Source organism: Varroa destructor, unplaced genomic scaffold, assembly GCF_002443255.2.
Source record: "Varroa destructor unplaced genomic scaffold, Vdes_3.0 BEIS01000003.1, whole genome shotgun sequence".
Classification (NCBI taxonomy): domain Eukaryota; kingdom Metazoa; phylum Arthropoda; class Arachnida; order Mesostigmata; family Varroidae; genus Varroa; species Varroa destructor.
This window is the reverse complement of record NW_019211456.1, coordinates 2,096,003-2,109,338: the sequence shown is the minus strand read 5'-3', so window position 1 is coordinate 2,109,338 and position 13,336 is coordinate 2,096,003. Positions and strand designations below refer to the sequence as shown.

The following is a 13,336-nucleotide window of genomic DNA, read 5'->3' as shown; positions in this document are numbered from 1 at the left end:
GACTTGAATTTAGCCTTAGTCGTATAGTATTCTAGTCGTAATAAACAGCATTGCAACATAAACGACTGCTGCTAAAAACCATTGGGACACTTTCGTGCCCCCAGGCTTCTTCATTCTACTTGAAGTTTCAACTGTTGCACATAGAACCATTGAAAATTAACTATACAACACACAGAGTTAAGTTCACAGCTGAATCCGTCCTTGTCGTTAGCTTCGGTAAATCATGCATCTCTGAACCCTTGAAAAACTATTTCCTTTTTTTCCTTCCGAATTTCTCTTGCAAACACCTCTGGAGCTCACAAACGTGATTCACTATATAGTGACGTTCGAAGTTTATATACGAACAAATAAAATAAAACACAACGAGTATTTAGATAGACAACATTTTTTAAAAAATATTTTTTACTCCTTTTTTTTTCTTTTTTTGTTACTTAAAGCATAAGAGTTAAAGCCAGTCTGACGCGTTTTTTAGACAAATTGAGACCTTTTAACGTTGGTGCGCTACAACCGGCAATGATATTTGTTTCGAAGTTGGCCCAGCTTCAAAGAAGACTACCAGTAAGGATTATAATGACGTTTGCTCTGCTCAGACTGCACTGAACTATAAGCTATTAATTAAATATTAATCTGAACTGAAATTCAAATCTGGCGCCCTAATCCCATTGACGCCGCAGCGTTCGGTGTAGAGTTATTTTTTGTAGATGACGGATACATGTCATATACGCTCATGCGGGTCAGACATAAAATGCCATAATCGTATGTTTACTGCGACGATAGACCACATACTAGTGGTAATACAGCATGCACGATCAGAAATGTATATATACACATCCTGCATTTTTGCTTAGTGACATGAATATAGGGCCCCTCAAGTTCGTGGCTGAACACAACATCATGCAGTCGGTATCTTCAAATTCGGACGGTCATCCATTGTAAGAAAGCTTACCTGAAGCTATTAAGCCATTCTGAAACAGCAGTGAGATACATTGTTTCGGAAATTCAAGTGCGAAACGGGATATCCTTAAGGATCATGTTCCGAAGAACTTGACTCTATAACAAACAATTTTACTGCATAGCAAAACAGGAAGAAGGGCTCTAGTACGAAGTATAAGGACAGTGAAATATCAATTTACTCAAGCCAAGAACAAAACTAAGTTGAAATTTCTGAGTAGTAAAAAAAAACTATTTACATAACTCGAACGGTTTTTCCATTGCAATTCTCTTGATGCTTCTCTAGCTGAGATTACTACCCGAAATCTGATCGTAGGGGAACACAATATCCAAGATTGACATTTTACTTGTGTCGTCAGCCGAACGATCACGTACACCCTGTGTTAATCATTAGCGCATGCTTTGTGTAGAATAACATGTCAGGTAAGAATCAGACTGAGCACTAAATCCTTCAGGTGTTTTCAACGTTCAACAAAATCTAATACCAATAACAAAGGATTCTTCGATCATACGTCTTAGAACTGTGATGGAGGCTATAGTTAGGCGGTTGACGGCCATTAACGACAGGGGGGTGAGGCATGAAGATGCCTCTATGGGAAGACTGTCGTAGTTATCCCTTGAAAATAACATTGCAATTCTGAGATAGCGATAGCATTGCGTTAACGAGACTTTATCGGTTTCTTAAAGTAGCTCAAAGCGCTGTAACCATAAATCGTTGGAGGCTATAGAAGCCGGAATAGTCCACTAGATTGAAAGTGGATCTGCCAAGATGGAATTACAAAGAAAACAAAGTGAGTTAGCGCGGTGCTTGTCCCTTGTAACGGTAACTGATATTAACTTCGATAGAGAAGTTACGAGGGTGCAAGTCGTTAAAAAGGCAGCTTCCAGGAAAACGGGCGAAGCATTGTTAAACGCTGTGATATATATGGTATCTCAGTTAAGATTCTCATTATTTGTTGCTAACACCGTATTTAAATAAAAACGACAGATTTTTCAACAAAGGGTTTACGCGTATTAAAAGTTTTACTCTTGGAGGTCATGTTGATCTGAGCTTCACTACAGACGACGTGTACTTCAGGCTTCTGTGTGTTTCTTATGACCCTATGCGCTTACTCACATTGAATTTTCTTACTAAACTCCTGGAGCAAAAATATTATTAAAAGCGCACCCTTTAACGGCAACCTATGAGTCTGCACGATTCTTTTTCTGACGTGAATATTCCCTCGGACTATGCTAGAGTCTGCTTCTGCCCCTTCCATTCAGCCGTTAAAGTCACCATGAACCTACAATCGCCGATAGAAATTTCGAGTCAATAGATTAGGTCCAACCTAATCTGTCGTCCTCACTTAATTGCCGTGAATTACAACAGCCCCTGGGGTGCAGATTCCGAACCTTTTGAGAGAAAAACAGCTGATCACCTAAACCACGTACAGTTTTAGCATAGCTAATATTCACACGAAGGCACCTTCTCGCCTCCTTAAATGAGAGAACGTTGCCCAAGTTAATGCCCAAAAATTTCCGTGTCGGCTATTTCCACTTTTGTTCCGAAGAAAATATAATATATTCTTTTCCGGAATCATTCGTCAGATGCGCTCAGTGTAGTTGTACATTAGACCCAATGATTGTTCTCTCTTGTGGTAGTACATGCGAATGTTCTGCTAGACAGAATCTGGCATCAGAAACAGATGAGGATCGTTAACTATAATCATTTGGTTGTACCTTGATGCATTCATCGATTTCGGGGAAGACCAAATATAGAATAGTAAGAATACGGTGCCTCAATTGTTGGGAGAGGCTGAAGTCACTCCAGCCAAAGGCCCCTGGCCTATCCCAACCTTGGTAAGATGTCGACAGATAAAGTGGTACCTAGGCAATTGGCAACAGAGAAACTAGCTTCATAAATACACGTCGTGTCTCCCGCGATTCTTGGATAGTCAAGACACGCCCTGAAATTGGAAATAACTGAAGAAATTCAGCGCGCACGTTCGTTTTCGGAATATTGTTTGTCGAATCCAGGCGTAATCCACCATGTCTAACAGGTATAAGCTAGAGAAAATAAATACTGACTTCCATTGATGGCTGCGGGGCCCGCAGTGAAAAAGTAACAAGCAAATGACACGGTACGCATGGAATCAATAGAGAAATCAATCACTTCGTAATACTATCTTTGATACGAAGGCAACTACCTGTTGTCTGCCGCCGAACACAACTAGCTCACGTAGCGTAAGCAATGAAAACAACGATTCAAACTCTAACAAACATCGAGCGTTTCTCGACCTGTGTGAAACTTATCCGCATTACCGCTTAGATGTAACAGTTTATCAACAAATGCAATAAGGCCTTTGGTTAATGATACGAACGTCAGAGTCAGCATGAATCAAAGATTGGAATGGGTGACTGCAACAAACGAGCCAAGGTCTAACAGGATCGTCATCTGAAAAAGATTATGTTTTGCGTTTGTGATTCAATGGGGATCGCGGATCATCATGCGGCAAACGCTGTCAAAGCTATTTTTTTGGACACCAAATGGAAGGTTTTTGGGTTGTTGCGTTCTCCAAACCTCACGTTGGAAAATTTTTACCTTTTCCATTTACTGGACTTTCATTATCAACACGGATTAACAGCTTGAAGCGCACTTGGGAGACAACTTTGCTACGTTTCGTAGTTTGCTGGAAAAGTGGGGAAGTCTTGAACAGTAACGAGACATACATAATTAAATAGCTTATTATTACAGACAGTCTCCTGTATCCGATAAAAAACCTGGGAACGTATTAACCAAGCTAGTATTTTTTGGCACGAAAGATTTTATTTTAACATGTTAGATACAAGAAAACTGTTTTGAACAGGGCGACTGTTGGCGGGGTCTCGTCCTACACTCTTCAGCCACTGCTGCAGCCGCCAATTGAGTGTCGCGTTCCGAATAATAACGTAAATTAAATTAGCGGAAGACCAACTCTTTCCAATATTATCTTTTTGTTTTTTGCTAACCCGTTCAACTACCATGCTTCAAAATAGTAATCAGAGCTTCTATAAGTATAAAGCCCTTTGGACTAAGCAGCAATCCGTACCGATAATCTGCTGCCTACAACGGCTTACCAGCTCAGATTTAATACGAGCAGATATTACTCGTCTAAAAGAAAACCATAACAAAGAAGAAGCAACGAGAGAGATCCCATACGGATGTTTTTTTTCTGCTAGCTAACTATTTTCGCGAAGAAACCAGGCAAAAAAGTAACGTGAGAGAGATTTTCCGTCAAAAATATTTATAATATTAATCTGTATCAAGCAGAGACAAATCTGTTACAATTAAAAACACTTCCCACTCACAGGCAGTAAGGTGAACACAGAGACGCTTTTTTTCAAGCGATTATACCTCGCCAGAATACTATAAAATGATACGGCGTAACATTGACTGTCGAAACGACACGGTTGATATAAAACATAATCCGCTAGCATTACCAATAGATTATTAAAACATACATTTTGAGTCATTTGCAGCTCCTTCAAACGTGTACCTCAAATGAAAGCCGATTAAAGATTAAATACATAATGAGATGTCTTAAATTATCAATAAAGATACGTGATGTTGCAAGAGGACAAGATTTTGGGATCATGGAGTAAAATTGTACGTTCGCACACAACTGAAACTGCCAGTTAAGGTTATCCTCTTTTATTTTCTTTCGACCAGGATCCACCACTTCTAACCAGAGTTCCAACAACCCGTTTCGATTGATCGGAATCGCTATGAAATCGTTTCAATCATCGGAATAGGCGTTAAGGCCTGAGCTATTAAGGGCGCACAGCTCTGTGGCAGCGATTCATTTTTTTAACTGTCGGTGACAGTGGATTGACAATGTGAAAGACAGAATGCAACAATCTAAAATTTTATCTTTTAAAATTGGGCTATTGCTCTATGGGCTACTTTCTGCAGTACACTATACTAATATGTGGGTATATGTTGATTGAAATCCCGGTCCCCGCATGGCAATGTTAGTTGGACCTATATAGTATTTGCCAAAATTACATGGCAAACATTTTGAGCAGGCTTAGACTATTCGGGTCGCAATAGTCGCTGTAGCGTAATCTATTGCCTTCTAAACTTCGAAAGGCATGCTTTCTGCATAGGGACAAGTTTATTGTTAAATGAGACGTAAATGAGCATTCAGCAAAACAGCGGTAGAAATCCGAACGAGGAGACGAAATGGAAAGTAAAATTAGGTTCTGTTATTATAGATGCTGCTCTAAGTGTTGGTTCATTGCGTCATTGTTTTCGAAACCACGTCTGGTGGCTTATCACATGCTCCATATGATACAATCAGGACTGATGTAATAAATTTGGGACAGTGTCTCTGTCTCAGGCGATATTACCAACTTCCATAAAATGTTCTTTGATTGATACCGGGCGCAATGCTGATTCTGTGGTCTCTCTCAAGCTTCGATGGCAGGTCACACTTTTTTCTTATGTGGAACTACGGCGAATCGATAACGGAACACAAAAAATAGCGCCAACCCCATACAGTATTCTTTGATAGTCGACCTGCAATAAAAATGTCCTCTTTTTCTTTTACTTAGGTCAGCCTGTACTTACTAATTTACGCCCAGAGATGGAAACAGGTTTTATTTTTGTTATCGATATGCCTACAGCCTCTGTTATTTTTTACCGAGATTCAAGCTCTACCTAACATTGCTTGGTAAACGTAAATTGCTGGTTGCAGTTCAAAGACGACCTACCTGCTATTCGTGAATCAAGGTGACGAACGACGGGCAGAGCCCCTGTGAATAGCGTCTTTCCTCCTTTTCATTTACGTAAGTGTGTTACGTTTCAAGTACGACAACACGATGGCGCCATGACATAAAATTTCTTCAATTTTCACGTTGAGACATTAGTATCGATTAACATAAACAACTGTTAGAAAAGCTGTTTGCAAATGTCTCTCGACGAGATTTCATGCGAGATTACATAACTAGAATGTTCAGAGTAACATGTTGGGACGACTATCCCAGCAACCATATATTAATCCGAATTTAAATTTTAAGGCTAACTTTTAAAGATATTAATAATGACACCGTGCATTTGTTGGACATTCGCCGCTCGCTCTCAAATGTTTTTGGCGCTGGTTTTTTCCTACATAGACAATGCGTATTATCTCAAATAATAATCAAAAACACAGCTGAAATCCTCCGACATGGACAACGTTCAATTCGCTCAAAGATCTGTACGTTAGCGAAGCTCGCGGTCTTGAGTCTTTTTGGCGCGATTGTCCAGGGACCCTTAAAATGATACTGAACACCTCATGCTACATACTAAATATGCTACCTACCACATGCTATTTCTTAGATTTACTTAAAGGATTTCAGTTATTTGGACGCACAGAGCCACAATTATTAGGTAATTGATTAAAGCCTTCGTTTAACCGATGTTTTTCCAGTATTCTTCTGCATTATTCATAGGCAATTTTTTGGTGCCGAAAATTCGTTAATACTTAATTCACATCATCCTTTTTTTTCTTTTAGTCACACTCTAAAGCAATGCTTGTATTTGATGATTAGAGAAGCTTCGGATATCAAGTGACCGACCCTTTGCGTTAATCCTTCGTTCAGGCATTGTCAGTTTGGCATTACGGCAACTCTTCTAAATAAGATAAAAAAAATTACACGTTTTCGACCTTCAGTGTAGGAATTCAAATTCAGAACCCTTGAGCATCCAGATGTGAACGTTTTATCTAATAATGGTTCATACGTCCACATAATACAATTGTATGTTTGCGAATACATAGAAAACATCTATGTATATATATATATATATATATATACTAGAAAGACGAGAAATAAGAACGCTCAAAAAAAGAATAAACATCATACTTATATATGTGGGGAAAAAGAACATCAGAAGACCATTCAGTCTCTTTGTTCCTCGTCAACAAGCTGCAGTACGAACTACAAATATAGTGTTGCAACGGTGTTGCAGTCACAGGACGTTCGGAGTAAACTAGACGCGTTTGTTCAACGTGATGCGTCTCAGGAGTTTAGACCGTTTCTTTTGAACCGTCTTTTTGGTTTAGACTTTTTCTTTTGGAAATTAGCGAAAACTCTGTGATCTATGAATGAAGTGACACGAATAAACCCGTCGTTTAAACACGCCAGATACAAAAAGTCAGCGGACTTAAATTCTGGGTTGGCAGAAGGCCAATCATTTCGAAGTTTAAAGAGTCAAACGGTTCTAAAAATACTGATCGTTAAGGGCTCATCTGGATGACCCAATATTTCAGAAGCAGCCGTTTGCGGCTTTAGGAGTCCGCCATTATCATGAATGGCGAAATGGCTTTTTTCGAGCCCTTTTAATCCAATTCACATCGTAGATGTTCATCTTAACCGCACGGGAACAGTCCTCGAATCAGTCACCTCCTGCCTCCGTCACAATGAGCTTATGGCTCCGTTTTAGTAGCAACGGATTTTTTCTCAAGGGGAACACGTGTGTGCTACGATTAACAAAGCAGCAGAATGTTTCTGAATTTATTAATGACAGCGCGTATGTATAAAAAATAATTTTTGTTCAAGTACACATCAGTGGCGTCCATATGACGAAAAGGAACTTGCTTATCAGTCCGTGGCCAAATACTTTCATATCATCAAATTTTTATAGCTCGACAAGCTTCTTTTTATATTTTTACTCCACACTGCGTCTTATTAATTATGGAATAAATTAGCCAATCGTGACACTTAACGATGCTGCATTGAGATAAACCAGCTATCAGAAATTGATTTGTATGCACGCAACAAATGCATCGATGTCACGTTCTAGTGAACGGTGTTGTAGAGAAAAAGAAAAACCAGATAAGTCTAGCAGAGTGAAATGATACATCCACTAAAGTACTACGCGTGGACATAAAGTTTATTGGGAAACGAATAAAACTGGAAAAGAAGGTTTAGTCTACAATAGGATTTTACGAATTGACGAAACAGTTTGCTACCACTTCCCTAAACATTTATTTGCGTTATTATTCGAACAGCGATCGCAAGTCGTGCCTAAAGCAATATCCTATGAGTGTCATTTTGTGTAAAAAGCTTTTTTAGGTAGCTTATTGCTTCACAGCATAAAGTACTTCATTCTTGTATTGCTCAAACTCTAAGAGCGCAGCTGAACGTAGTACGCTTTTTCTACTTTAAAAATAAAATTCTGAACGAAAAACGGCTGAAAATAATGGAAATTCCGTTACGGATATTTCGAATACTGTTAAGCTTCCATTAATGAAAAATTTCAGACAGTCTCATAGCTTAGATATTGCTCTTTATCGATGGATCTCCGCAGACGGTCTATGCTTAGCAGACACAAACAAAAGCTGCCTCTCACTGTGACCCGGTATAAAAGATATGTTATATAATACAAAAACAACCTTCGCTAGCCTATAGTTAAATCCGCCTAAAATAATTGCGTCCAGCTTTTACGTAGCCGACTAACGAAAAATAGCGATGATATTTTTACTCACAGAACACCGTGTTAGTTAATGCGACTTGAACGACATGTGCTTCAGCAACCTTAAGGGCCCTTCGATGCAGAACCGTATGGCTTAACTTCTAACCCATTTCTAAAAATTTCGCATCACACTGCACCTGATTTAAGCACACGCGTGTGGAGTTGTATCTGTGAAAAGCTTTAGTCAACCAGGCAGACACTGAATCGTTTCCACCGAGCAACCACTAAAACGGAATAGTACTTTATACTCTGAACAATACATGGTACTTGCATCCATTCCGCTGATAACCACCCGTCTGAAAGGATCTTAAAAAGTAACATATTAGCAACAATTTTTGTGCGAGTGGCTAAGTGAAATTTAGATGGCTTTTGAGGTTCCCAGTACACACTGCCTCGTTATCAGCTAAGTATGAGGCCATATTATTTCCGATGTCTGACGATAGCTGAAACAATAAATCTATAAGGTATAACCTAGTTAAATGTATCTATATTGTTAACCAACGTAGCTTTTGCTATTACGCTAAAATGGCTGATAAAAAATATTCCGCCACTCGAGTGTCGCTTCGCGAGGCTGCTGCAACGAAGGCTATAAACAAAGCAAAGTTCTATGGAAAAAAATGGCCAAGATTATAATAATTATTTTTTATTCGTTTGGAACAGTAGTCTCAGGCAGCTGTATCATCTAAAATAAAGTTTAGCAATTAATTAAATTAAATACTACCATACCGCATAGTTTTACCCTGACAACGAACTTACGTTATCATATAGAAAGCATTCAAACCGTTCTAAGACGTCAAAGTTGATGCGTATCATGTGTTTAAGCAAAAGCACTTTTCGACATAAAAAAAGCAGAAGGAAAAAGAAAGGAAACAATGTCTAGTTTATAAAAGGTTCTCATAAAAAGTACATGTGTACTAGCTTCGTTGGAGATATATATGTTGTTGCTTCTTTATTTAATCATCTTATCGTGTAAGTGTGTCTCTAAAAGGACGCGATATCGTTGATTTTTTTCCAACTACAAATGAAAGCATACCAACCCAACTGTGCTAACTGCACCTGCTTTACTGAAACAACAATCGATATCATATCTCCACCGATATACAATAATCGATAAATTAGGTAGGTCCGCAGCACGGCCCACGAAGCAATCCAGATTCTAGAAAATCAGCTTCGTACACTTTTAGCAAAGAGCGTAATGTTCTCGTTGACGGCTGAGGGAGGACAACACTGCTGGCACTATTCTCAGCCAGCTTCGTCCCGTATCGGCCAGATAGCGCAATGGGAACGTGTTTTACGTACTACTAAACACTCCCAGACATTAGTCAAAATTGGGAAACGGGCCTAGACACTTTTTGAAGTCATAAGGCACTCAAGGTCAATGATTAGCCAAGAAAGAGTCTTACTCTAAACACTCGTCCACATTCAGTCTCAATGTTGTACTTCACAGCTCAGATTCTCGTTAGTCGGTGGGTAACATCATTCTCTGTTCTGGATGTTTGCGATAGTATCGTTGGTCGAGTTCTCACCACTCGATTAAACGTCAGTTTATATAATACTGATGATTTAATCGTACATGTTTCTTACTAGCAGCAAAGCGAAGCCAATTGATTTCTCTTACCCGAATAAATGTACCACTTTATATGTACACAGTGCTATCGTATCTATAATATGCTTGCTTACGCACTCACACAAGTGTTATGGGGCGCGCCCAGCAGTGCCGGATAGTTAACAAACGGTTTAAACAAAGCAGTTAACAAAATAAGCAAAATTATACCCTTTTGGCGTTTTGTCCATCCAACTCTACCTCGGTGTTCGTGAATGTGCCATCACCGTGAAGGTGAAATGGCATTAGCCCATTGTGATGGACACTCATTCGTTCCGTCTCTCTCGCCCCTCATCTTCGCTGGCTTCTACCGTTCCTGACTTGTCTCATTCGTTCATGAAGCGAAGTTGTACGAGATCAGTCGTGCATGTCGTGCGGATAGTAGCTAGTCTTGTCCGTAACGGCTGCAGGTATCGGTGTGAGGGTCGCTCCGAACCGCACTATCTCATTAATGATGACACACCGGCGGTAGTACGCGCAAAAAATCGAGGCAGAGAATTCAGCACTCCGATTAAACCCAAGCTAGTCAATGTTGGACATCGTTTAGCTCAACAGGCGGTTGCCTACTATGCCTTAACTACGCTCCTCGAAAGAGAGAGGCAGGCCATTGAAAGCCACGAAGGTAGCAGAGTTCTGCGTATAGCTGGGTTCGAAAACATATTGTACAGTTCCTTACGACCGCGTAGTTATTAAGAGTAGCAAACCGCTACTTCTTGAAACTGTCATTAATGGCGAATTGGCAATTGAAAAGAGCCTTTTCAATTGAATTCAGTTGAAAAGTACTGACTTTTATGTACAATGTCTTACGAAACTAGCCATAGCAAATAATAGACATAGTTTATGTGCTAGATCCGAATTCACTATTCACCGTTGGAGGAGTTAAGCAATTAATGATTTGATTAGATCAGTTGACTGTTTTTTCTTCCGAGTAAATGCTGACTGATAGAAGACTTCCTTTACATGCTTACATTGTCTAGTCCACCTACATACAAGTGCGATTAAATACGAGTAATTAAAAGTATTGTGTAGTCCTGCCGTATACTGTTGGCAGGAGTTGCCAATATATAGCCATGTATGTGCTTATACAAGCACCTAATGTCTCTTCTTTAATAAAGGCACCCTTTTAAGCTTAATTGCGGCGCTCGTTTTATTTCTATCAGATAATCCTTATTTACTGATATTGAGCTCCTGAAAGTAAAGTCCATAAGGATATACAATTTAACGTTTTCAGGTTATATGTGAATGCTTAATTTGGCTAGACTATGCTTTTACAATACTCGTCTGTAATAAAAAAAAATCACCGAGGTTTTGATAACGGCAGAGAGGATCAGTGTTCAGATCTGCGCACCAGACGCCGAGCGTAAAGCGTCTACGCGTTAGGCGCCTCCCTTCGAACGCTGCTCGAGTTGCTGCGAGCCATTAACCGGCGGTGGAGAACGATTTGCACCGAGAACAAAACAAAGTTTCAAATTTTGGCGCCTGTTCTATTTTTTTAACGTATTGCTTAACTATTGTTACTTCAAATGTCAGAACGAGTTTTCTGATAGGCGGTCCGCAAACGTGTTCTTATTAAGCGAGGGCGAAATATGTTTTCATGAGCGTGCTCAAGGCGACCACCTCTATGCGTTCACCCTTTTTACTGGCAGTTTTGTTATAACGTGTCGTGTAGAACGTATGCTCAAATGCAGTAAATTGATTTAAAAAAATCGATCTTAAAAAATATCGAAGAATACATTGGTTGAGACGTATTTTTCGAGTCTAGCCAAAAGAAACTGTTCAATGAAAAAAAAATTGAGATTTATCTGCAAATCGTCGATGATTACTTGACTAAGGGTTTGTAATATTTCGTTGAGAACTAAGCGCCTAGCTTGTCTTACCTTTTTTAATCACACATATTATGTAGCTCTAGAGCCAGCTAATACACATGTATTCGGGCATGGCCAGCCCCAGAGCGGTATAAGCTACACGCACTCCGTATACAATTATAAGCAACAGAATAACTATAAAAATGATGAAACCCTCTGTGCGTGCATTGGCTATATTAGCAAGTCAATTCGTCATTCAACGACGCGCACGATAGTGGTTGAAAGTTATTCCAACTTCGTATCTATGTTCGCTGCTCGCATAAGAACCAGTGGTCAAGACCAGGATGTCGCAAAACGGTCAGCAGCGCCAGCGTGCGCGCGCGCGCCCAAATTTAAACCTTGTAGCTGTTCGAATGCACCAGCTACGTGTCGGACCGGACACTATCACTGAGCACAGGGGGGATAGCACAAACAGAAATAACATAAGCCATATACATTCACATGATATTGTCTAGCACATGCGAGATGCTTTCGCCATTATCCACAACAACATGTCAGCTAGAGGCGGCCATCAGTGTGTAACTGCCGAGAATGATTAGTCACTCCCAGCTCGTTTTCATGAAGGTGCATAGTAGCATTTATTAGTCCCTCACAGCTGGCAAAGGCATCTAACTACGCTGAAAACGTCTATAACTACACGGCTTTCGTATTAAACGGTTGCTTCCGTTTCGTATAGCACCGGCAGGTGGATGGGAATGAAGAAAAACATTTCCACGAATGTAGCCATTGTACTTCCAAAATAAACTCAGATAATTCGACTATCTCTTTGACTGTTCTTCTCTTTTTTGAAAGCGAATGAGGGATTGTGCTTGCCCCTGTCTGTAAGACGAAGCCGCCCAAAAAGATACCAATTTCTATTTATTTAATATAAAAATAAGAGCGCTCATCGTTCAATCTTTCGCGTGTTCGGGCTTTCCTCTTTGCGGACTGCAAATATCAGCTACCATTTTGCAAGTCGTCTTGGACTTACGTCCACCTTTCAACTAGGCGGGCCGCAATAGCACGACCCTCCTGCAACGTGCGTATGCGTGGTAAATGCTGAGATCGCCTACCTGTAGATCGTTCATTTCGTTCGCTCCGGACACTTGACGCTGCCCGTTTCGCTTTCTAAGAAACATTTTGTACGATAAAGATTTGACCAATTCCAACGCACGACGACCAGTTACCGGCGTAAACTGTGGAAAAATGCTTGTTGATGGTAATCTGTTGGCAGATAATTTTTGGGAAAGATTTCAAGTTTGGCGTATATAAAGCAGCATGAATAGAACCCATCGTCCACATCACGTCACAGCAACTTATTCGAGATAATTGCCTGCCTTAACACGATTGTTCAAAAGCGAGCTAAACTTACTTAGTGCGACTAAGTCAGCTGCTGCAGCGGCCGCTGCAGCTAAAACCGGCCAGTTTCTCGTTAACTGGGTTTTTCTGGCCATGTTCGGCTGT

At 40.1% G+C, this 13,336-nt stretch overlaps 1 long non-coding RNA gene across 2 annotated transcripts; it reads right to left on the bottom strand.

Moving 5' to 3' along the window:
• Positions 1-3,867: 3,867 nt before the first annotated feature.
• LOC111248171 (uncharacterized) lies at positions 3,868-12,936 on the bottom strand. Of its 2 annotated transcripts, XR_015323558.1 has the most exons (4): positions 11,906-12,936; positions 8,439-11,437; positions 5,683-5,812; positions 3,868-5,488 (listed from the first exon to the last, which is right to left on the bottom strand). It is a non-coding gene; the product is annotated as an uncharacterized LOC111248171 (long non-coding RNA). The 2 variants fall into 2 exon arrangements; XR_002672431.2 differs by having other exon boundaries at positions 8,439-12,936.
• Between the last annotated feature and the right edge of the window lie 400 nt (positions 12,937-13,336).